The sequence below is a fragment of the Meles meles genome, chromosome 5 (genome assembly GCF_922984935.1).
Source record: "Meles meles chromosome 5, mMelMel3.1 paternal haplotype, whole genome shotgun sequence".
NCBI classification, from domain to species: domain Eukaryota; kingdom Metazoa; phylum Chordata; class Mammalia; order Carnivora; family Mustelidae; genus Meles; species Meles meles.
Window position 1 is genome coordinate 65,443,000 of NC_060070.1, and position 25,804 is coordinate 65,468,803.

Genomic DNA, 25,804 nt, shown 5'->3' on the forward strand with positions numbered 1-25,804 from the left:
GGGACACCTGGGTGGCTCAGTGGGTTAAGCCGCTGCCTTCGGCTCAGGTCATGATCTCAGGGTCCTGGGATTGAGTCCCGCATCGGGCTCTCTGCTCAGCAGCGAGCTTGCTTCCCTCTCTCTCTCTCTCTCTCTGCCTGCCTCTCTGCCTACTTGTGATCTCTGTCTGTCAAATAAATAAATAAAATCTTAAAAAAAAAAATTTAAAAAGAATCCCCTCCTCTATGGGGCCTTCCTTTGAGGGTAGATACGGGGGCATTCCAGCTGATGTTATAGAACTTACATAGGACCTTTGAGGACAATTTCTTTTTCAGTGTCCCAGTTGACTACAACTCAGACATCTGTCCTTCCCCTATATTTTGGTAACAGTTCCCTAGAAGAGTGTTATTTTAGGGGTTGGGCCTTGGAGCTGTTGTAGCTGTAAAGCCAAAAGCGTGGCAAACCCTTGTTCATGGTTTTGTTCTGAAGTCTTTTCAAAGTGCTCAGATATGATCATGAATCAGTCTGGTGACCTTCTGTCCTATTTTCTGTTTTTTTTTGTTTGTTTGTTTGTTTGTTTGTTTTTTATCAATCCACAGATCTCCGGAGATTATCCTTTTACAAATAGGGAAGCTAGAGCAAGTTGGGTGGCCTTATTTATTGTGCAAAACCCTGAATGCTATAGAAAAAGAGCTTCCCAATGGGCTTTAAAGTCTACCACAGATTCATCTCTCTTTTATTTGCATGATTGAATAACAACCCAATTGGTTCAGGCAGGGAAGACTTTGGGAATGGCTTGTAAAAGATCAGTTGCTATTTTGCAACCTTTACTGGTCCATGAGGAGAATATTTTTTTTTTTTTTTAGAGAGATCACAAGTAGATAGAGAGGCAGGCAGAGAGAGAGAGAAGCAGGATCCCTGCTGAGCAGAGAGCCCGATGCAGGACTTGATCCCAGGACCCTGAGATCATGACCTGAGCGGGAGGCAGCGGCTTAACCCACTGAGCCACCCAGGCGCCCCCATGAGGAGAATATTTTGAAGACTGAGAATCTCAAGTAACATCCTCAGGGGGTTGCCATTTTGCTGCCTGTGTCTAATTTTGGTTTCTACCATGTACACAAGCTGATCAAGATCTGATAGCCTAGGGTCATAGATCCCAATAGTGACTAAGTTCTTCAAAAAACTTTTGGGGCCCTTCAAAGGTTTAGGTAGTTCTTTAACTATGGCACTAAGTTTGACCTTTGACCAAGATCTAAAAGAGGTCTGAGGAGGATCTCTGGCCATTTTGGGGTAGTTTTATCTTGAAAGATAACTTTTAATAATCTCTTTAAGTGGAAAGGCTATTCAAATAGGAAAGCATGAAAAGTAAGGTAAAGAAGGATATGGGGGACAGTAGGAATCATGTCAATCTTTCATTTTAGGTACTTTGGTATCTTTAATTTTTCATTAGATTTTTGTAACAAATCTTTTAATGAAGCTATTTTGGCAACTTGAAACCCTTTGGGAGTTTCTAGCACCAATTAAAATTGGTATCCCATTCTATAGTAAGATTTTGCTGTTTTTGTAGATAGCTATAGCTTCTGAGACTACAGTTCTAGACATAAAATAAGTAGGTATGTTAGAAAGTGGTGCACTTAACTACAGATTACAAAATCCTATTTCTTTTAACTCATCTTTTTTGGGTCTCTCAAAGGCAGATTAATACCTAAAAGGATATGCTACAGGGCTGTAGATTGTATTATATTTTGCAGTGTATTCCATTGTATGGAAATTTTCTTGAGGTTGGTGGGTGACCTAAAGTTAATCTAACCTGTTTCATCACCAAATTATCCTAACTAAGGGGTCTTTCAGTTAGGTGGGGAGTCCTCTTGTCAGTGAACATTCTTGCTCAACTATAGAATTCAACAGTTATTTCTTATTGCACTTTCTTGACACATTGAGGAAGATTTGAAAGTGACCAGAACATTCCAACTGCCAGCCCAGGAAAGCCCTGATACCAACAGAATACATAGACGACCACATCCCACACATCCTCTTCCCCACCCAGGATTGGCTGCACACATACCAACTGCCATCCATGATCGTGTGTTCCCTGACTTCTTTCCTGCATGCACCCCCATTGAACATCTCTCTATAAAACTCTGGGTGTGCATCTTACAGGTGGAGAAGTTGGTGTTAAGATTTGAGCCTTCTACCTCTCCCAGCAGCTGGCACCTGAAATAAATTTCTCCTTTTGTCTTCTCCAAACCCTCCTCTCTTAAGTTATTGATTCCTCTTGCAACAAGTTTAACTGACTTTGTTTGACAACAGTTTTGGCAGACCCAGACAGGAGCTATGCTTTCTGTTGTCAGCCCCCCTCAGGATTCTCCAGGATGGAGCAGTGGACCACAGCAGTACACCATGGCTTACCTGTTCATTTCCTGAGTTCGTGGCTATGATAGGTGGACTTGTAACACTCTAACACCTTTTAAGTGTTCAAGCCATTTTTAGTGGCTTTTTCCTCCTCCTTCTCCCTTTCCTCCTACTCCCCCCCTTCCTATTTCCCTCCCCCTCCCTCTCCCCTCATCCTCCTCTCCTTCTTCTTCTTCAGCTTTTGTGATTCCCATTAGCCCGTGCCTTTACTTACTGCAACCATTCCAGTTTCAGTTGGACCCTGTCCGACTGTAGGTGGTAACCACCTACTGTTTCCAACATGAAATCTGGGGATTTGGGAAAAGAATGAAACAGTAGACCTCAAAGAGGAGGACCATGGATTGATTTCAAACAAAAGGGGAACTGCAGCTGCCACCAGCAGCTCCCAGCTGGACTCTGGGGATCTGGGGAAAAAACAAGGGCTGAAGTTTCTAGCCCTTCCAAATAGTGAAAAGTGGAAAACCAATTGTATTGGAAGCTCAAGGCAAAGCGGAGCTTGGAACTTTTGAACTCAAAAGAATTCACCGGGTGTCATACATGTTTCTTGTTCCCAAACACCATCAGAAGTTTTCATTAGATCCCACCACTGCCACCAAATCTATTAAAAAACAAAATTTAACTGAGTAGATTTGAAGATGTAATTAGCTTTGTTCAGTGATTCATGAATTGGGCAGTATCCCATCTAGGAAACAAAAAGGAGATTTAGGGAGCTATATAAAATGGAAGACTTTTAAAAGCAGAAATGGAGCTGGACAAGTTATTAGCAAAAGAAAAGAAAGGATTGTTATAAGCAAGGTCACCTTCTTTTGAGGGAAGGGCGGGGTTTATCATGCAGATGATTTCACTAGTGTTGATCAGGAAATTCCAGATCAACCCTGAAAGGTCATACTTCTTCAGTTATGTCTTGATTTGCTGTTTTGGGGGCAAGTAACTCTATTTTAGACCTCTTTCTTTCTTTCTTTCTTTCTTTCTTTCTTTTTCTCTCTCTTTCTTTCCTTCTAACAGAAGTAAAATCAATAAATAATGTAGCTCAACTGGTAAAATCAGTAAGTCAATAAATAATCCTCTGACTTATTCATAGCTGCTGCAAGAGAAGCTATAACTGTGTTATTCTTGAAGTAAGAACTTTTAAAGACGGTAGATGGCAAGGAAGAGTCAAGGAACCCAGAAAATCTATTAGCTAAGTAATGCCCCCAGAGGAAAAATACGGGTATTATAAAAAACAATATTTCAAAAATACATGTGGAAATGCTGGGCTTTATTTCAATTGGTGGCAATTCCCCAGGCTTGCTTGTGTTTCCATAAAAATAATATACTTGGGTGGGGCACCTGGGTGGCTCAATGGGTTAAGCCTCTGGTTTCAGCTCAGGTCATGATCTCAGGATCCTGGGATCTCACCCCACATAGGGCTCTCTGCTCAGCAGGGAGCCTGCTTCTCCCATCTCTCTGCCTCCCTCTCTGCCTACTTGTGATCACTCTCTCTCTCTCTGTCAAATAAATAAATAAAATCTTTAAAAAAATAATAATATACTTGGTAAACTATGTTTGAAGACATGAAGAAGGAGAGGAGCACAGAAAGAGATCCCAGTGGAGAGAGGGATGAGGGTATAGAAGTCCTTCTGTTTTGGTTTCCCCAAAGCCGATCTCAACCCTTTTCCTCTTCCTCTTCCCATTATGAAACCTGAACAGCCACAGAGTCTCCATCCCACACTCCCTCGGACTAAGGGTGGCCATTTGACTGATTTCTGGTGAAGAAAGCATTAAGCAGATTTGCAGGGGGACTTTTGAGAAAAATATTTTGCTTTCTGATTAAAAGGACAGAAACTTTCCCTTGCCCCTGATTCCTACTTGAGATGCTGAACTGAGGACAAAATCTTACAACCATGAAGCAAACCACAAGGACAAATACAACACCTTGAGGTTGACTGGTCAGAAAGATACACGGCTTGGAAACATGACAGTGGTTGAGCCACCTAATGATCCCCACCAGCGCCTCCCTTAGGACTCCTTGTAAGCAATACAACTACAGAACATGGCTGTATGCCGCTACTAGCATTCTTTATTCCCTTAGAGTGATTAAAGATGAGGGGCGCCTGGGTGGCTCAGTGGGTTAAAGCCTCTGCCTTTCGCTCAGGTCATGATTCCAGGGTCCTGGGATCGAGCCCCGCATCGGGCTCTCTGCTTGGCAGGGAGTCTGCTTCCTCCTCTCTCTCTCTCTCTCTCTCTGCCTGCCTCTCTCCCTAGTTGTGATCTCTGTCTGTCAAATAAATAAAATAAAATCTTGAAAAAAAAAAAAAAAGAATGATTAAAGATGATGCTAGTTAGTAGAGGCAAGATTTTCTCACCTTAACCCTGCCTCTAACACATATGCCTTTTCTCTTACCACTTGAATTAAGGTAGAAGGAAGTTATGTGAAAGATACATACATGATACAGACATATATGTATATGCCAATGTTGTATAAAAGGAGATAAAAAGCACATTTTTGTGTTTGTTGCTAATGTGTGAATGCACAGACATTATTCAAGAAGAGAAGAATTGAGGAAAATAAAATTTCAGGATGAACAGATCCCTGAGGAAACTTGTAGCATCTCCATGTATTATGTTGTAAGTAATTGCAGTCTTGTTGGAGGGTTGGGGGTTGAATGACCTACTCTTTGAGCCTCACTTGTACTACAAGAGTAGGAGCATGTGGACAAATTGGGGAGGTTATAGTCTTTGTCTCTTACATTTTACCTCAGCTTTCTGGCTGGGGTGAATCCCAGATAGTGTTGTTCCCTGTGCCTTTTCTTCCTTTTCTATCAGTCTTCCTCTACTATGACTTCTTTATTTCCTATCAGTTTTTTCTAGACAAGCGTTTACTGAGACCCCTGCTTGCCCTCCTAGGGTGTCCCCTCTCTGCCACTGATCTGCTATTCCTCATGTGTGCTCACATGCTCTCTTCCCTGATCTTTTCATGCTTTCTCTCCTTTTCCTAATTCTTGCCCTTCACGTATTTTTGTGTCCTCTCTCCTTCCCTGTCCCTCCCCTCATCCATCTCTATTCCTCCTTCTTGGCTTCCTTTCTAGAAGGGAAATGAGAAGTAATTAACCATGATATTATGCTTTTTAAAAATAATCATGATTTATTAAGTAGATTACTGGGTTGAAATGGACATTCCAAACACAATGATGAAAGGATAAAATTCTTATATTATCTAATTTTCCCAAATAATCTGACTTAAACTTCTTCTACTTTAAAACCTTGTTTTACTAGAAAAACAGAGAGACTTCCACTACTGTTTCATGAGTATCTTCTCTCTCACTCAGTTTTACCTTTTTCTAACTTCATTCAGAGAAGGTGGACAGAACCCACATTAGGGCACCAGTGATTGGGGCTAGCACCTCAGACAAATTCTATCTGAATCTAGAATGGGGTTGAGACATGGGCATTAAAACAAACAAACAAACAAACACCTCCCCAAGTGATTGTAATGTGTAGCCAGGGGTGAGAAACAATATTCTAGAATTTGCATTCTCAATATAGTACTGCCTATTAAAACTATGTAAGTTTAAGTTGGGCTGGGGATATAAGGAAACCCCCCATTGAGCTGAGAAAGGTAAAATAAAGCAGAAAAAAAAAAATCTCCTCTAGAAGGTATCAGGACTTCCCAAAAGGGTAAGAGGAGGCTGAGATGACAATGTGTAGGCGCTGCCCACGTTCAGGGGTATGCCCGAAGTTAAAATTGTTTCCAAAAACCCCTGTGTGACCACAGACACCACTGAGCTTGTCATACTTATATTTAGAAACAAAGCAATAAATTCATGAAGGAATTCCATCAGACATAATAAAATTAAAATAAAAAGCTTCTCTCTACCTTCAAAAGAAAATTTTATACTCTAGCTATCTTGTTGAAAAGTGTCCAGAGAAAACATGTTTTTTTTTAAACTCCATGGGGGCAAGCACACCAATTTCTAGGGTGGGTAATTTTGCAGAAAGTTTTCCCAGGTAGTTTTAGTGAAACTTTTAGGAAGTTTTTTGGTTCCATTTAATGATTCAAGTTTAGAGTTCTGACGGGGGGGGGGGGGGGATGATAGAGAGAAAGAGAGAGAGAGTGTGTGTGAGAGATGGGGGGGCGGATTATAGGCTAGATCAGGCACATAGTTGGTGGAATTTCATATTAAAACAAAATCACAGGGTGCCTGGGTGGCTCAGTAGGTTAAAGCCTCTGTCTTCAGCTCAGGTCATGATCCCAGGGTCCTGGGATCCAGCCCCGCAATGGGCTCTCTGCTCAGCAGGGAGTCGGTTCCTTCTCTCTCTCCGCCTGCCTCTCTGCCTACTTGTGATCTCTGTCTGTCAAATAAATAAATAAAATGTTTAAAAAAAAAAAGCAAAATCACTGAAAGGCAGTTTGGCATACCATTTTTATTTATTTATAATCTATTTTTTAAAGATTTTATTTATTCATTTATTTATTTTTATTTTTTAAATTTAAATTTAAATTAAGTTAAATTTAATTTATTTTAAATTAAATTAATTTAAATTTAAATTTATTTATTTATTTATTCATTTGACAGATGTCAATTGAATGTCAATTGTATGTCAGTGGCATACATTATGCATTTATCAAAAATAATGTTGCAGAAGAATTTTTAGCAGTGTGAAAAAATGGTTGCATATATTGTTTATGAAAAAGATCAGGTTACATAATTGAATGTATATTACCTCATTCATGTTAAAAATGTGTTTATTATTCAAATAAAGGACCGAATGAATGTAACATCAAAAAGCAGTGTTTCACTAGAAAGCAAAATCCTTGGAAATAGGGAATAAAATAGCTACATTCAGATACATGATAAGTTATTTAAAAATGTTGGTGAATTTTATTAAATGTGTGATGGAATTATGTGTGATTTTGATTTTCTTGTTATGCCGTTTTATAAATTTTCTGCAACTAATAGATATCACTTAAAGATGAGAAAACATACCAAATTTATAGGATAGAAAATTTATGTATATGGACAAAGAATGAAATAAATGTACAAAAATGAAATTAATTTTTGTTTAAGTGATAAAACAACAGAATGATGGATGCCTTTTTAGTCTAATGTATCTTTACACACATGTGTATGCACACACAGAGACACACAGACACAAAACTTAAAAATCACACGTCCTGTGATATAACTGTGTTCACAGAGAACATAAATCTATAGTCTATTAAAACACAAACTCTACACACAAAAGTCCATTTTATATAGCAAATAAGTTAGAGAAAATAACCAAAGATTTAAAAAAGGTAGTTCTCACAAAAGCAACAAAAAATAAGGTACACAGAAATACTCCCTTCAAAAGAAGAGCAAGAATGTTATCAAGAATCTAGTAACATTTTAATTATTGAACACAGGCACAGATTATGTGCCTCTCCTAAATTCATGGAAAGGAGTAAAGCCAAATTCCTCACTATTCTCTACCATATCCCAAAATCAATTTTGGAGATATTGAAGATTTAAATCTGGAGAACAAAACTTAAAAAAAGGTTTAAATGAACATATAGGAGAACATTTTTATGACCTCTGAGAAAGAAAAGATTTCATAACATTTTTGCTTATAAGGGAAAAAAATTGAATTTGACATGAAAAGTAAGAGTTTGTGAAAATTCATGCAAAAATTTGGAGAAAATATTTGCAACATGTGTGTCTAATGAAAAAATAGTAATAAGAATATGGAAAGGCAGCCTACAAATTAATTTAAAAAATAGCAAACAGAATAATAGAAAAACAATGGAAAATGAGCAAAAAATATGAGCAGACTTGTCACAGAAAAGCAAACCCAAATGATCAATAAACATACAAAAAGAATTTCAAGCTCATTAGTAATCAGGGAAATTTATACCGAACTCAGAATGAGATTCTGTTTCATACCTACAAGACTGGTGAAAATCAAAGTTCTTTGAACAACATCGAGTGTTGGTGAGAATGCGAAACAATGGAACATCTAAAATACTATAAGTAGAAATATAAAACTTTTTGGGGTGCCTGGGTGGCTCAGTGGGTTAAGCCTCTGCCTTCAGCTCGGGTCATGATCTCAGGGTCCTGGGATCGAGCCCCACATGGGCTCTCTGCTCAGCGGGGAGCCTGCTTCCTCCTGTCTCTCTACCTGCCTCTCTGCCTACTTGTGATCTCTCTCTCTCTGTCAAATAAATAAATAAAAATCTAAAAAAAAAAAAGGGGGGCGCCTGGGTGGCTCAGCGGGTTAAAGCCTCCACCTTAGGCTCAGGTCATGATCTTAGGGTACTGGGATCGAGCCCCGCATCGGGCTCTCTGCTCCGCGGGAAGCCTGCTTCCTCCTCTCTCTCTCTCTCTCTGCCTGCCTCTCTGCCTACTTGTAGTCTCTATCTGTCAAATAAATAAAATCTAAAAAAAAAAAAAAAAAAATTAAAAAAAAAAGAAATATAAAACTTTTTTTCCCCCAAAATATAAAGTGATCGGCATCATTCTGGAAGACTGAACATTGACATACATTGTGACCTGACAATTTTACTCATGGAGATACACCCAAGGTAAATTTTAGCACGTGTGTACCAGGAGACTTGGACAAAAATGTTCGTTTCTTTGTAACAGCAAAACCCAGAAATGACACGGATGCAGATAAACAAGAGAATGGATAAATAAATGTAATTATTCATACAGCTAAATACTATGTCATGGTGCAAATGAGCTACACACTATTCTCATCAGCGTAGATCATTTTGAGTTAAAAAGAACAAATCTCAAAAGAAAATCATCTTAAGTTCAAACCTGAGCAAAACAAAGCAATACACTGTTTAGAAATAAATGCCCATGTGGTAAAACTACGAAGAAAAACAAAAGAATCATGAACCTATGACAAAAAATCCTGTTCTTTTCTCATGAAGTCTACTTTCTAATTGGAGAGATCACTTAACATCCATGCTCTAAGTCACAAGTCTCTGGAATGATGACTAGGATTGGAAAAAGCTACATGGGTCTTCAAAAATGTTGTCTAAGTTCTTAAGCTCCGTGGTGGTTATACAAGTATCCAGCCCATAATTATTCTTTGGACTTTACACATAAGTTAAAAATATGCTTTTTGTGGGGGGCGCCTGGGTGCCTTCAGCTTGGGTCATGGTCTCAGGGTCCTGGAATCGAGCCCTGCATCGGGCTCTCTGCTCAGCAGGGAGCCTGCTTCCCGCCCCCCGCCCCCCCCCCCCCCCCCCCCCCCCGCCTGCCTCTCTGCTTACTTGTGATCTCTCTGTCAAATAAATAAATATAATCTTTAAAAAATATATGCTTTTTTGTATTACTTACTTACAGTTCTTTTGTTAAAGAAACAGAAATAGGAGTTAGAGTCTTTTGAAATGGACTATAGAGGTTATATTCAATAATGCTGCATTACTTATAATATTGCTCCCAAATTTGAGGAATATGTTTTATCAGAGTAACTGAAAATAAATGCTGCACCTCATCTGGACTTTGTTACACCCCATTTGCATGCGACATTTCCAGGTTAGTTGGATTTTGTCTTTAATATTGGGCTTGATGACTTCTTCATTACCACAAGTCTTCAGACAACCAGCACTGAAGATTATTTAGATTAATGTTCACTTCTCTTTGAAAGAAGATAGAGGGGAAAAGTGACATGAATTTCGAAGAGGAAACTGAAGGCTACAGGTCCTAACAGTGTTGGCTGAGATGTGCCTCTTTAGATGACACCAAGCCTGAAAGGCAGGCAGGGAGTCCCCTCAGGAGTTGGGTCTTAGATGTGCACTCGCTCCATGGGCATGACATCGTTTGATAAATTTACATCAAAGCCCATTGGTTTTAGCCCCGGAGAGGTGGGTTTGGGGTAGCTTTCATGGACAAAAGTCAGACTTTAAAAAAAAAAAAAGTTACATCGCTAGTTTCTGAACCAAAAGAAGACAGAATTTCCTCCAATCGCAAGGAACCAAGACAAAGATCACATTTCCCGGCTGCCCACTCGACTTACCACACCCCCTCCCCCGGTTCCCCTTTAGCAACAGAGAAAGAAATCACAGTAGTGAATTAATAATTCTGTGAGACAGACTTTCCTTCTCGGGTGTGATTCAGCCCGGCAGCCTGGAGGAGGGGTAGGTAGTGAGTTCTTTAACTCTGCGCGCTCTGGACTGGCTTTCAATATTAGACATGGGGAGTTTTTGAAAATTAACACTGGAACAAAAGTGACTGTCGTACTCCATGTACCCTTCCCCCGTCCTCTATCCAAACTTAATCTTCTGTTGCTTTGGGGCCGCTTAAAAACAAAACAAACAAACCCCCCCAAACAACTGGGAAACACTATCTAGAATGGTAGAGATCAAACCAGTACTCGGAGCGCGTTGTGACAATCATCACCACCTATGATTGATTTCACTACGCGCTAAAGGAAAAATCTGTTTTACCATAAATGACACTCCTTCACCTTTGTAATCAGCCTCCTTCCTCTCTCTTTCCAGCATATCTACTTAATCATGCATAACTGCAGCAAGGTGATGCAGTAGTTTCAATGTAACTGCCTTATCTAGGTCTGGAATGAGCAAGCCTGTGTGACCGAGGCGTCCTCAGCTCCACCGGCGCCGCCCCTTGGCTATGAGAATAGCAGCAAGAGTTTTTCCACTGTGGCCTTCCAGGGGTATCTGTGCCACCTGAACCCCCTGGGACATGCCCCCCAGTAATCCACAGACCAGATGGGAACTCCAGGGCACTGTGCTGACTTTCTTGCCCGACACATTTCTAAGTTAAAAGTCTCACAATAAATTTAATTTCCAGTCCCTTTCTCTGCTTTCCGGGTTTTCAAAACTGGGGAGACCTTGCCTCCAGTAACATATGGGTCCAGAGGAGATCCTGTTCATCTGTCGTGGGATTGAGAACTCATTTTTTTTTCTTTTTCGAAGATTTTATTTTATTTGTTTGAGAGAGAGGGAGCACAAGCAGGGGGAGGGGCAGTGGGAGGGAGAGGGAAAAGCCGATTTCTGCTGAGCAGGGACGCCCCCTACGCCCACCTCAGGCTGGAGCCCAGGACCCTGGGATCATGACCTGAGCTGAAGGCTCATGCTTAACCAACTGAGCCATCCAGGCACCCCTGGACGAGGACTCAGAGATGCCGCCATTGAGTCTGTTTTTTCAGTCCTCCACTGACATTCTTGGGATAATCTCTATTGGAGATATGCTTCTAGTAGGTGAACCTCCCACTAAGAGGTAATGTAAACCCTTCTAGCCCACCAGAGTAAAATCAACACTTAATGCTAAAGCCTCATAGGATTTCCTCCCCCCCGGGGAGGGTGGATTATTGTTTTCATAATACAGCTGTTATCCACAGGTCGGATGGTTGTCAACTCAAGCAAAGCCTGAGATAATCCTCAAAAAACAACCCCTGTGGGACCACTCAGAAGTCACTATTATTCTTCTCCAGCACATGACAGAGAGCCCAAGGGCTGCTCAGACTCACAAAGGAATAAGGAACCCCAAATATAACTTTTGGCTGAGAGATGTCTGGACAATTGCCATTCTCTGAGGAGGAGATCCCAGGCCTTGGGGCCCAGAGCAGAACAGTTCCTTGAATCTCATCTCCACCCTCCCTCCTTTGGGAAAACTCTGCATTGGATTTTGACCTTGAAAATCAATATGATCCTATCCATTAAATGCACTTCACACAAGCTACATGTCAAATATTTTAATACAGACTCTGTTTCCCGTTACAAGTATGTTCCCACTGTTAGAAAATTTGTCCCACCCTTTTCTTAATAATGTTAACACTTGAAGAAGAAAACTGAAATTCTTTCCCACAGCTTTCCCTGAACTAGAGGAAATGGACAAAAAATTCTTATAGTTTAATATTGCATTTAAAAATAAATATTTTATGAGAGTTTATTTTTTTTTATAACTCTCATGTCTTTTATGAAGGATAAATTTGGTAACAGAAGGATTTTTATTTTGTTGAACAACATGTTGAGGTCTGGGTAAAAAGCTTTGTAAAAGAGGAGCTCTATTGGAGTGTAATTGTTAATCAAATTTATCAATATTTTCTTCTAGGACAACATATTCAGTTTTGTTTAAGAAATCATTTTCTATCTCCAGATCAAACCTGTGTTTTCTCCCCAGAGATGTAAAGTTTTGCATTTGACTTACATGTCCTTGCTTTATCTAGAATTGATTTTTGTGTGTGGTGTGAAGTAGGACTTTCAACTTCAATTTGGTCCATAATTTTAATCAGTTTTCCAACTGTGTTTATTAAAGATTCCTTCCTTTCCTTATTGCTCTGCTATGTCATCCCCATGTAACAAATTTCCATGTATCCATATGTCATATAAAGTGATATTTAACCTCACTAATGATCAAGGAAATGCAAATCAGGACTATGGAGGTATCGTTTTATACATGTTCAATTGGCATCTCTACTTCTCTTCCATTGAAAGTTTGTTTGTCCTTGTGCCGATGTCAAGGTGTATTATTTTCTATAAATTGTGCTTCTTGGACAAATCTTGTAGGTTTCAGTGCATGGGTCTTTTTAACCCTCTTGGTTAAATTTAACCTCCTTGATTCTTCTTGATGCAAGTGTACATGGGATTGTTTATTTAATTTCTCTTTCTGATAGTTCATTATTAAGGTACAAAAATGTAACAGATACTTGTATATTGGTTTTGTAACCTGAAATTTTACTGATTTTGTTAGTTCTAACAGTTTTTCATTGAGCCTTTATGGTTTTCTATTTATAAAACTATATCATCCATAAATAGTAAACAGTTTTATTCCTTCCTTTCCAGTTTGGAGGGCTTTTCTTTTTTCCTGCCTAATTACTCTAGCTAGAACTTCTAATCTTATATTGAATAAAAAATGACAAGAATGTGCATCTCTGCTTGTTCCTGATCTTAGAGGAAAAGCTTTCTGCTTTTTACTATTGAATACAGTGCTAATTGTGGATCTATCCTATATGGCCTTTATTATGTTGAGGTACATTCCCTGTATATTTGCTTTGTTGAGGCTTTTTATCATAAATGAATATTGAATTTTGTCAAGTGCCTTTTCTACATCTGTTGAGATGATCATATGCTTTTAATCTTTCATTTTATAAATGTGATGTATATTGTTGATTGATTTGCAGGCATTGAACCATCTTTGTGTCTCTGGCTAAATCACACTTAATCATGGTATATGATTTTTTTAATGTACTATAGAATTTGATTTCCCTCTATTTTGTTGAGGATTTTTGCATCTATGTTCATCAAGGATATGGGCCTGTAAATTCTTTCTTCCCCGCCCTCTTTCCCTTTTTTCTTCCTTCCTTCCTTTCTTTCCCTCCCTGCCTCCCTCCCTCTTCCTTTTCTCTCTTCTTCCTTTCATTTTCCTTCCTTCCTTCCTTCCTTCCTTCCTTCCTTCCTTGTGTCTTTGTCTGGTTTTGGTATCAGGGTAATGCTGGTCTAGTAAAATGAATTAGGAAACATTCCCTCCTCTTCAATTTTTTTGCATGAATTTAAGAAGGGTAGGTGTTAAATTTTCTTTGAATCTTTGATAGAATTTACTTACAGATCCATCTGGTTCTGGTCTTTCGTTTGTTGGAGGTTTTTAATCCTGATTTAATCTCCTTTTAGTAATTGTCTAGTCTAGTCAGCTAGTCAGCTTTTCTATTTCTTCACAATTCAGTCTTGGAAGATTGAGTATTTCTAGGAATTTATCCATTTCTTCTGGGTTGTGCAATTTGTTGGCATATAATTGTTCATAGTAGTCTCTTGTGAAACTGTGTATTTCTTAGGTATCAACTGTATCTTTCCCTCTTTCATCTGACTTTATTTATGTGGGCTCTCTCTCTTTTCTCTTAATGAGTCTAGCTAAAGTCTTATTGCTTTTGTTTATCTTTTTAAAGAACTAGTTCTTAGTTTCATTGATCTTTTCTATTGTCTTTTTAGTCTCTATTTTATCTATCTCTATTCTTACCCTTATTATTTCCTTCCTCCCACTGACTTTGGGCTTCATCTGTTCCTCTTTTTCTAGTTCCTTTAAGTGAAGAGTTAGATTTTTTACTTGAGATTTTTCTTGTTTTTGAGGGAGGCCTGTATTACTATGAACTTTCCTCTTAGTACAGCTTTTGCTGCATCCCATAGATTTTTGGTATGTCATATTTTCATTTGCATTTGTCTCAGGATATATTTTTTTAATTTCTCCTTTGATTTCTTCATAGACCCACTGGCTTTTGGCAGCATATTATTTAATCTCCACACATTGGTGATTTTCTAGTTTTATTTTTGTGATTGATTTTTAGTTTTATACCAGTGTGGTCTGAAAAGATGCTTAATAAGATTTCAATCTTTTCAAATCTATTGAGACTTATTTTGTGGCTGAAAATATGACTGATCCTGCAGAATGTTCATTCTTGAGAAGAATATGTATTCCACTGCTTTTGAATAGATGCTTCTGTATACATCTGTTAAATCCTTCTGGTTGAATGTGTTGCTGTTTAAGGCCAATATTTCCTTATTGATTTTCTGTCTGGATGATCCATCTAATGATGTAAGTGTGATATTAAAATCCCCTAATATTTATTGTATCACTGTCAATTTCTTTCTTTAGGTCTGTTAATATTTGCTTTATATATTTAGCTGCTTCTATTTTGAGTGCATAAATATTTATAACTGTTATATATTCTTGGACTCCTGGGTGGCTCAGTTGGTTAAGCAACTGCCTTCAGCTCAGGTTGTGATCTTGAAATCCCAGGATCGAGTCTCACATTGGGCTCTCTGCTGGGCAGGGACTCTGCTTCTCCTGCTGACCTTTCCCCACTCATGTTCTCTCTCTCTTGCATTCACTCTTTCTCTCTCTCTCAAATAAATAAGTAAATGTTATATATTCTTGTTGGATATCATTACATATTATAATCTTTGTCTCATTAAAGTCTTTATTTTAAAATCTATTTTTTCTGATTTAAGTATAGTAACTATATTATATAAAGTAGCTATACTTATGTCAGAAAAAATAGAAACAGAAAAAGATAAAATTCTTTTTCTTTTTTTCATTTTATTTTATTTCTTTTAAGTGTTCCAAAATTCATTGCTTATGCACACACCCAGTGGTGCATGCAATACATGCCCTCCGTAATACCCACCACCATGCTCACCAACACCACCCCCCAAAAAAAACCCCTCAGTTTGTCTCTCAGAGTCCACAGTCTCTCATGGTTTGTCTCCCCCTCTGATTTCCCCCATCTCACTTCTCCTCTCCACCTCCCCATCCCCTGTGTTATCTTATGTTCCACAAGTAAGTGTAACCATATGATAATTGACTCTCTCTGCTTGACTTATTTCACTCAGTATAATCTCTTCCAGTCCCATCAATGTTGATATAAAAGTTGGGTATTCATCCTTTCTGATGGAGGCATAATACTTCATTGTATATATGGACCATATCTTCCTTATCCATTTGTCCAATGAAGGACATCTTGGTTCTTTCCACAGTTTGGCAACTGTGGCCATTTTTGCTATGAACACTGGGGTATAGTTGGCCCTTCTTTTCACTACATCTTTATCTTTGGGGTAAATAACCAGTAGAGCAATTGCAGGGTCATAGGGAAGCTCTACTTTTAATTTTTTGAGGAATCTCCACACTGTTATCCAAAGTGGTTGCATCAACTTGCATTCCCAACAACAGTGTAAGAGGGTTCCCCTTTCTCCACATCCTCTCCAACACATGTTGTTTACTATCTTGTTAATTTTGGCCATTCTAACTGGTGTAAGGTGGTATCTCAATGTGGTTTTGATTTGAATCTCCTGAATGGCTAATGATAATGAACATTTTTTCATGTGTCTGTTAGCTATTTGTATGTCTTCTTTGGAATAGTGTCTGTTCATGTCTTCTGCCCATTTTTTGACATGATTATCTGTTCTCTGTGTGTTGCTTTTGAGGAGTTCTTTATAGATCTTTTGACATTTTTCATTATAATGTGTCTTGGCTTGGATCTTTTTGGATTAATCTCCTTTGGAATTTTCTGGGCTTCCTGGATCTGGATGTCTGTTTCCTTTTGCAGGGTAGGGAAGTTTTTAGCCACTATTGCTTCAAATGTGTTTCCTGTCCATTTATCTCTCTTTTCATTCTGGGACTTCCATTATGTGAATGTTGCTCCACTTGATGCTGTTCCACAGTTCCCTTGAATTATCTTCACTTACCAAAAAATGGTTTTTGTTTTTGCTGCTCTGTTTGGATGAGTTCTACTGTTCTGTGTTCCAGGTTACTGATTCTTTTGTCTGTCATCTAGTCTGCTATTGAACCCCTCTTTTGTATTTTTCTGTTCCATTATTATGTTCCTTAGCACTGTGATTTCTGTTTGGTACATATATTTTCTCTTTATTAAAGTTATTTCTCTGTTTACCCTTCTTCTCTTGAGATTAGTGATCATCTTTATGGCCATTAATTTGAACTTTTTATCAGGTAAATTACTTATTACCATTTAATTAAGGTTTTCTTCTAGGGTTTTATTTTGTGCTTTCATTTGGAATATATTACTGTTTCTTCATTTTGCTCAACTCTCTCTGTTTGTTTGTATGTATTAGGCAAAAACAGCTATCTTTCCCAGACTTAAAGAAGTAGTCATAAGACTGGGGGTGTGTTAATGTCTGTTTTCTGTGCATCAGGGCAATGGGAGCCTGCCAAGAATTGTCTGGGGATGGGGAGCCTGGCAGAAATAGTCTCTCCAATTGTTTTAGTCCCATGGTACTCAGAAATGCAAGTCCTCCTGGCCACCAGAGCCAGGCATTCAAGGGGTGTACCATGTGTGGACTGTGTACACCTGCTAGCTTTGGTAGGACTGTGGGGAAGTGCCAGGCCAGGGGAAGTTTGCCTTCTGAATTTAGCAGGATGAGGCTGCAGGAGAGTTCAGGGTTGAGGCAAGCAGTGCTAACAATGTAGAGAGAGAGTGAAAAAATGGAGCCCAAGAGTATTTGTCCCTGGAGAGAGTTCCAACAGATCTGTCTCCCTCTGACAGATGATTTAAGAATAGCCAATGTATCTCCTTCATGTACGGTCTAGGCACTTTCCAATCTGCTGGTTTTGTGCTGCCTCCAGGGATGAGTGAGTCTGTATATGAGCTCTTTAAGAGTGGAGTCACAGTTTCCTCGAGGCTTTTGGTTCTCCTAGTCATAAGCCCCATTGGTTTTCAAACCCAGACATTTTGGGGATTCAATTCTCGAGTGCACATTTCAAGGCTTGGTGTACCTGATATGGGCCTCAAATCTCTTACTCTTCAGGGATACCCTCCATATATTTGAGGTTCCTCTGCTTGTGGGCCATTGTGTAGGGGGGTGAGGAGGGAAATTTTTGGTGAGACTGTGCCTCTTGCTTTCCTACCTGTTTTGATGTGGACTCTTTGTCCTTTGTTGTGAATGAGTTGTTCAGCTTGTTTTCAGGTCTTTCCAGAGTGAACTGCTCTGTATTTAGCTGTAGATTTGGTGTGCCTGTGGAAGAAGATGAATTCAGGGTCTTCCTGAACTACCATCTTGAACTGCTCCCAAGAAAGCTTTTTTAAAAAAAAGATTACAAAAGGAATACATGCCCATCACCAGAAATTGTAAAAATACCCAAAATCATAAATTAAAAATAAAAATAATTTTTAAGATTTTTATTAAGTATGTTAGCTTAGTAAACACTGTTCATATTTAGGAAATACTATTAATTTACTACTAATTATAATTTGGTATATATTCTTCTGGTACTTTTTGTCAATTTGTCCAGAATATGTCCAATTTACTCTTCATATATACCTCTGCATGTTCTTAGATACACATACAAATGCATATACTCACAGAATTATGATCATAACAGTATATAGTATTTTATATACTTCTTCTATTTCATTAACATTTTCCCATATTTTTCTTCAAAAACAGGAAATTTAGTAGCTGTATATTAAGCTAATTACTAAAGTGAATCCAAATTATACTCCCTCTGGATCTTAAAGCAAAATTTTCATTTTTTTAGGTGAGTAATTGTTTAACAACTCAATACAATAATTCATTAATGTATATTTTCACTTCCTGTTAAGCTTTAGGCACCTGCTGTGTTCATTCATAGCTCCAACCTGGTCTTGACCTAGTTGGCCTTATCAAGCCTGGAGGTATATAAAGTGCCCCAATCCTAACCATAGATGCAATCCTTAATTTATACTGGAGCCATGACATTGTTCTTGAGGTGGGTTCTTACATCTTTAGTTCATTGAGCTGCATCCTTTCTTTTCTTTCTGGCCTGCACATAGCTGGCTCAGCTCATGTCACTGGGCAGCTAATCCTGATTAATACTAAAATTCCCCCTAATATCCCTGGAGCCAGATTATAAAACTGTACTGAGCTTTTCTGGGGCCTTGACAGAATGCTTTCTTATTGTCAGGTATTTATTAATTTATTTTGTTAGTCAGTCAAGTCAATAAAAATATATTGATTGCCTCCTCCATGCCAAGGTACTAGGTGGGGATACTACTGCCTGGGCTTTGATCTGCTGCTAAATGAATGATAAGATATAATTTCAAAACAGACGGACTACAGTCAACCTGATAAGTGCCTGATTCTGAAAATCACCACTGCCTGGACAGTCCTGTTTTGCTCCAAATTGGACCTCTTAGATATTTATCAATATTTATCAATATCTTAGATATTGCCCCAAAGTGGATCTCTTAGATATTGATCAATATCTAAGATATTGATATCATATAGAATTTACTATACTCTTTGGACACTATAACTTGAAAATCTGGTTGCCCATTTTAGGACTCTGTTATGTAGCTAGGTTAGTTCCCCATAAATTCTGGCTTCCGCTCTTATCCTTGTCTCCCATTTGCAAAGGTCCTGGCAGACATTTCATGTAAGTTTTCTTGGGGCTGAGCTTCACAACATTTAGTTTATATTGTGTTTTATAAACATAGTTTATAAAAATATCTTCATATACTTTTCTCACTTTTCATATACTTTTTCTCACCCTTCATATACTTTTCTCACTTTTCACATACTTTTTCTCACCCTAGTTTTAAGTCTTCAAGTAACTATTAGAGGTAAGAGGGAAGGTTTGTTACATTCTGTTTCACTGAGAGGAAATTAACTTTAAGAAGTCAAATGACTTATTGATATTTACATAGTTAATAATTGGTCTCCTTAGGTCTTGAACGCTGACCTTTTTTCTCTTATTTCCGTGGTTTTTCCATCTGATGGAGGCCAGAGATGACTAACCTCCACTTTGAATTGACCTTACAGTTCATCTCAGAAAGCAGTCAACTTTTCAGAGTGAAAGATTAATGTATCAGAACTTCCAGGATAGTTAACCTCCAAATAGTTACTCAAAAGCTATCAATATCAGATACTGTATAGTTAGTAGAATAAAAACCAGTGGATATAAATGACATATCAGATAAAGGGCTAGTTTCCAAAACCCATACAGAACTTACCAAACTCAACACCCAAAGAACAAATAATCAAATCAAGAAATGGGCAGAAGACATGAACACATATTTCTCCAAAGAAGACATCCAAATGGCCAACAGACACATGAAAAAGTATTCAATATCACTCAGCATCAGGGAAATACACATCAAAACCACAATGAGATACCACGTCACACCAGTCAGGATGGCTAAAATTAACAAGTCAGGAAACGACAGATGTTGAAGAGGATGTGGAGAAAGGGGAACCCTCCTACACTGTTGGTGGAAATGCATGTTGGTGCACCTACTCTGGAAAACGGTATGAAGGTTCCTCAAAAAGTTGAAAATAGAGCTACCCTATGACCCAGGAATTGTGCTACTGAGCAAAGATACAAATGTAGTGATCCGAAGGGGCACCAGCACCCTAATGTTTATAGCATTGTCAACAATAGCCAACTATAGAAAGAGCCAGATGACCACTGACAGATGAATAGATAAAGAAGTTGTGGTGTATGTATACCATGGAATATTATGCAGCCATGAAAAATGAAATATTGCCATTTGCAGCAACATGGGTGGAACTAGAGGGTATTATGCTAAGTGAAATAAGTCAGTCAGAGAAAGACAATTATCATATGATTTCACTGATACGTGAAATTTAAGAAACAAGGCAGAAGATCATAGGGGAAGAGAGGGAAAAAGTGAAACAAGATTAAAAACTAGAGAGGGAGACAAACCGTAAGAGACTCTTAATCTTAGGAAACAAACTGAGTGTTGCTGGAGGGGAGGAAGTGGGGGGATGGGGTAACTGAGTGATGGACATTGGTGAGGGAATGTGTTGTAATGAGCACTGGGTCTTATATAAGACTGATGACTCACAGACCTGTACCCCTGAAACAAATAATATATTACATGTTAATTAATTGAATTTAAATTTAAAAAAAGATGAGAGAAATTAAAAAAACAGTGGATATTAAGGACTTTTGATAAACATCCCTTAAATTTCTCCTGGTCTCTTTAATATAGAGCTAGCTTCTATGTGAGAATACAGTTTTTATTGGCATAGACCTATCAGGGGGAAAGTTCTGTACAGGATTCCTGGAGATTCATGCTGACTTGACTATCTCCAGAACAGGGAAGTTATCCTCTTACATGTAGTGTATGGGCGGTGTGAGTTGCTAGCATCTTTGCCAGCCTTTCTAGACTCCCCTTTCTGGGTTGGGGTTAAAGGCTTGGAAATGACATTTCCCAGGCTATCTTGCTGGCAAGACTCTTGCATAGAGTGACCCTCTGAGAGGAACTCACTAGAAATTGAAAAACAAAAGAGACAATTATCCTGTGGTAATGGAAGTTCGTAGCAGATATAGGCAGAATGGAAATGCAGTCCTTGCATTTCCCTACTTTTTGAAAATCAACATTTTTTTTTTCTGAGCTTCTCTCTACCAATAATTCTGTTTTATTAGCATCGTGTTTCTTATATTAAATCCCTTCCTGCTTAGGGGTGCCCAGGTGGCTCAGCCTGCTAAGTGGCTGCCTTCAGACCAGGTCATGGTCTCAGGGTCCTTGGATTGAGCCCTGAGTCATGCTCCCTACCTAGGAGGGAGTCTGCTTCTTTCTCTCCTTCTGATCCTCTCCCATCTCTCTCTCTCTCTCTCATAAGTAAAATCATAAATAAATAAATAAATAAATAAATAAATAAATAAATCTCTTCCTGCTTAGAACTTCTAGAGTGGTATCTTTTATTTCTTGAACTAATTTTGACCAATTACAGAACTTTCCCCATGGTATTGTAATTTTGGTATTCATATTTGTTTCTTTCTCTGGATGTTTTTTCCTCTGGTCTCTCAAAGAGGTGGATGTGTCTTTTTCATCTTTGTATCCCAATGTTTGCAATATAAAAGCACCCAATAAATTTCAAAAGAGTATACAAAGAATAAATTTGAGTAAGGAGAGAGTGAGGTGTTTTGGAGCAAGCCAAAAAATGTATAAACTGAGTAGGGAAACCAAAATCTTCAAAGTGTCAATCTTTAAACCCAGAATTGATTCAGTTGGTCAACTAGTTGATTCAATCAGCACTATCTTGATTAGGAAATCCTATGCAAATAAAGCCTCTTTACAACCAAGTTGGACCTCTTAAGAAATCACAAAAATGATGTATTTGTACATCATGCAAATTAGCATTGATGTTCTTGTTAGGGTTAAATTCAATGGTGACATGTCTCCTCACTGACGTTCTTTGGTGGCTGATGATCACTATAAGAGAAAGTACATATAGGGGTGCCTGGGTGGCTCAGGGAGTTAAAGCCTCTGCCTTCAGCTCAGGTCATGATCTCAGGGTCCTGGGATTGAGCCCTGCTCAGCGGGAAGCCTGCTTCCCCCTCCTCTCTCTCTGCCTGCCTCTCTGCCTACTTGTGATCTCTCTCTCTCTCTGTCAAAAAAAACAAATAAAATCTTTGAAAAAAAATTTTTCTTGTTCATTCTATTTCATTTTCATTTGTATTAAATAGTATTTTCTATTTACTAGATGGTTTGGAACATATCCCTACTATGTTATTATGACATCTGTTAGAAAATACTCTGACAATCATGTATGATCTTGAATGTATGTTGGGGATAGAAGAGACATGAGGGGATTTACTTGGACCTACAATACCAAGTTGTCCTTTCTTCAAAATTACAAAATCCTACATAGACATAATAAAGAATAATAAATAATAATAATAATAAATAATAATAATAAATAATAAAGAATAATAAAGAATAAAGAATAAAGTCAGTTTAAACAATATATTTCCAAACTCTGCAGTTAAAAATAATTGTGGTACATTTTCCACAGGCTCCAAAACTATTCTGCTGCCCCTAGGGTTCCTGTGTAGCTTTTGCTGGGCCAACAGGGATGATCCTTCTGTAGATCCAGAAGTTTCTGTGGGAACAATTTCCTTTCCACTCTGTAAAATTATTCTTGTTTTTTTTTCCCCTGCGAAAAGACTATTCCTTTTTAATATTCATTTATTAAATACATTTCTTTTTTAACCAGCAGTAGTTTTGCATGTTTTGTCTTTAGTCTGTTTAAGCTATTAGAAAGCTGGAGGTCTCAGTTTCGGGTAAGAAAAAGTCAGTTGCCATTTTAGATATTCAAATGTTGAATATTTGAAATATTCTCTACTTTGAATACAGTATTTTAAACAAATTGTAATTTTGGACATGAGTTAGAAAATATAATAGTGTGAAAACTGAGAAACAGCTAATAACATGACAAATACTTTTATTTTCAAGTGCCTGCTTTAAAACCTGCAAACCTGATGTGTTTAAATCCTGAGGAAAATATAAAACAACTACCGGACTTCTATCTAGTCATTTTACATTTTCTAAAATTTGAGTTTAAGTCGTTTTCTGTTCAAGTTTTCTAAAGATAAATACCCAGTAGTGCAATTGCTGGGTCATAGGGTAGTTCTATTTTCAACATTTTGAGGAACCTCCATGCTGTTTTCCAGAGTGGTTGCACCAGCTTGCATTCCCACCAACAGTGTAGGAGGGTTCCCCTTTCTCCGCATCCTCGCCAGCATCTGTCATTTCCTGACTTGTTAATTTTAGCCATTCTGACTGGTGTGAGGTGATATCTCATTGTGGTTTTGATTTGTATTTCCCTGATGCCGAGTGACGTGGAGCACTTTTTCATGTGTCTGTTGGCCATCTGGATGTCTTCTTTGCCGAAATGTCTGTTCATGTCCTCTGCCCATTTCTTGATTGGATTGTTTGTTCTTTGGGTGTTGAGTTTGCTAAGTTCCTTATAGATTTTGGATACTAGCCCTTTATCTGATATGTCGTTTGCAAATATCTTCTCCCATTCTGTCAGTTGTCTTTTGGTTTTGTTAACTGTTTCCTTTGCTGTGCAAAAGCTTTTGATCTTGATGAAATCCCAATAGTTCATTTTTGCCCTTGCTTCCCTTGCCTTTGCCATTGTAGATAAGCATGAAAATTGTGAAGTGTTAGCTAGCTACTTCCTATTTTCTGACTCATTATTCTATTGGAAAATCTAACTACAAAACAGGAATTCACAGAGAAGCATTATAGTTTTGTGTTCAATAGTCAACCAATATGTTAGGAGATTTCACCTTCACAAAGACTGTTGATAGAGGACACAGGACACCCAGGACCTGGAGGATCTGGGGAGCAAGGACTTGAATGAAATCTAGGTCTCTAAGCTCAGAGCAGAATTGCAGTGAATCACAGGACCGGAAAATAAATAGTTCAGAGTTCAGTATTGTTTCATTTTTAAAATTTTTTAAAAAGATTTATTTATTTATTTTTGAGAGAGAGAAAGAGAGAGTACAAGTCGGGAGGAGGGGCAAAGGGAGAGGGAGACGGAGAAGCAGGCTTCCCATTGAGCAGGGAACACGATGCAGTACTCAATCCCAGGACCCTGGGATCATGACCTGAACTGAAGGCAGATGCTTAACCTACTGAGCCAACCAGGTGCCCATCAGTATTGCTTTAAAGGCAGGGGTAAGTAGGTGAGGGGTGGGGGTGCGTGAGGACAGCAAGAGGGATCTATTCCACTTCTCTCCTTAGTCACTGCAGGACTCCCAACTTTTTTAATATTAACAAATACATGGGTGTGTTTGCTAGGATTCCTCATGCTGTAAATAATGTCTTCTCTTACTTTGATTCCTGTGTAGACTGAGAGCTGGATGTCATTTTAAATATGATAAAATGTTATTATAGTTATATTATATTATATATACCATATATTACATATTATATATAAAATATACTATATAATATAATAATATATAGCAATATAGTAAGTAGCATCTTATTATAACGATCTCTAAGGATTTCTTTTTTTTTTTTTTAAAGATTTTATTTATTTATTTGACAGAGAGAGATCACAAGTAGGCAGAGAGGCAGGCAGAGAGAGAGGAGGAAGCAGGCTCCCCGCAGAGCAGAGAGCCTGATGCGGGGCTCGATCCCAGGACCCTGAGATCATGACCTGAGCCGAAGGCAGCAGCTTAATCCACTGAGCCACCCAGGCGCCCCTCTAAGGATTTCTTAAATTACTACCTGTAACTCAAGATTCTTAGGTCTTAAATGGATGCGGGTGTAGCTCGGAAATAGGGATTTCCTCTGTGAGTTAAGTAACAAACCAGTTCAGAAGTGTACAAAGTCACTGGAAGAGACAGAGTGTGGCCGAACTGAAGGTGTTGATGTGATTAAAGATAAGTGGGCCAACCAGAAGTTAGGGTAGTTACACAAAGAACAGGGCAGAGTCTCAAAAGCAGACTGGTCCATCAAAGTACCATTGGCAGGAGACGGCATCTGGGACTCCTGCTGTGTAAGGAAAGAGGACTTGACCATTGAGACCAAAAGGTGGGCATATCCCAGCGCATAGAAGGGTACATTTGTCCTGTGAACTCAGATACTAGCTCCCCCAATCTCATTCCAGGCTTGCCAGGCGTCCTAATAAGGATTCTCATAGAGTGAGCCTCTGAGGAGGGAGCATATTGACAAGAGGGTGCAAGTGTTTGTACCTCTTTGGTAGTAAATTGTTCTCATATAAATTACCAATACACTAATATATCTCTGATCTTGGTTAATATGGCATTGCCTCTGGAAGATGGAGCTTTTATGGCAAAAATGGCACACGGTGATAATGAATGCCACCTATGGGGTTGCAGATGATAGATCACCTGCAGAAGGCACCACCTGAAGGAAGACATCTGCCTTCTTCAAATGCCCCACGTGCACGGTATAATTGTGTTCTCTTTCTCTCTGTTGCGTTTGTGAAAATAGTGCTTCTTTGGCTACTATTGATTCCAAATCTTGACTGCATATTAGATTCATCTAAACTTAAAAAAATTCCAATTCCCAAGAGTGCCATCTCAGGCCAATTAAGGGTGGAAATCTCTGGACACTGGTTTGGTTTAAAAGCCCTCTGAGTGGGTTTAATATGTCCTTAGCTCAGTTACTGATAGAGAAGAATATTTTCTGGTAGGATGAGCAAGGAGAC

At 38.5% G+C, this 25,804-nt stretch overlaps 1 long non-coding RNA gene across 1 annotated transcript in view; it reads left to right on the forward strand.

Moving 5' to 3' along the window:
* The window catches only part of LOC123941893, a 70,790-nt gene extending 45,285 nt beyond the window's left edge, over window positions 1-25,505 (forward strand). The window contains exon 3 of the long non-coding RNA XR_006818365.1: window positions 25,412-25,505. This is a non-coding gene — a long non-coding RNA (uncharacterized LOC123941893). The remainder of the gene's footprint in view (window positions 1-25,411) is intronic.
* The last annotated feature ends 299 nt before the right edge of the window (window positions 25,506-25,804 follow it).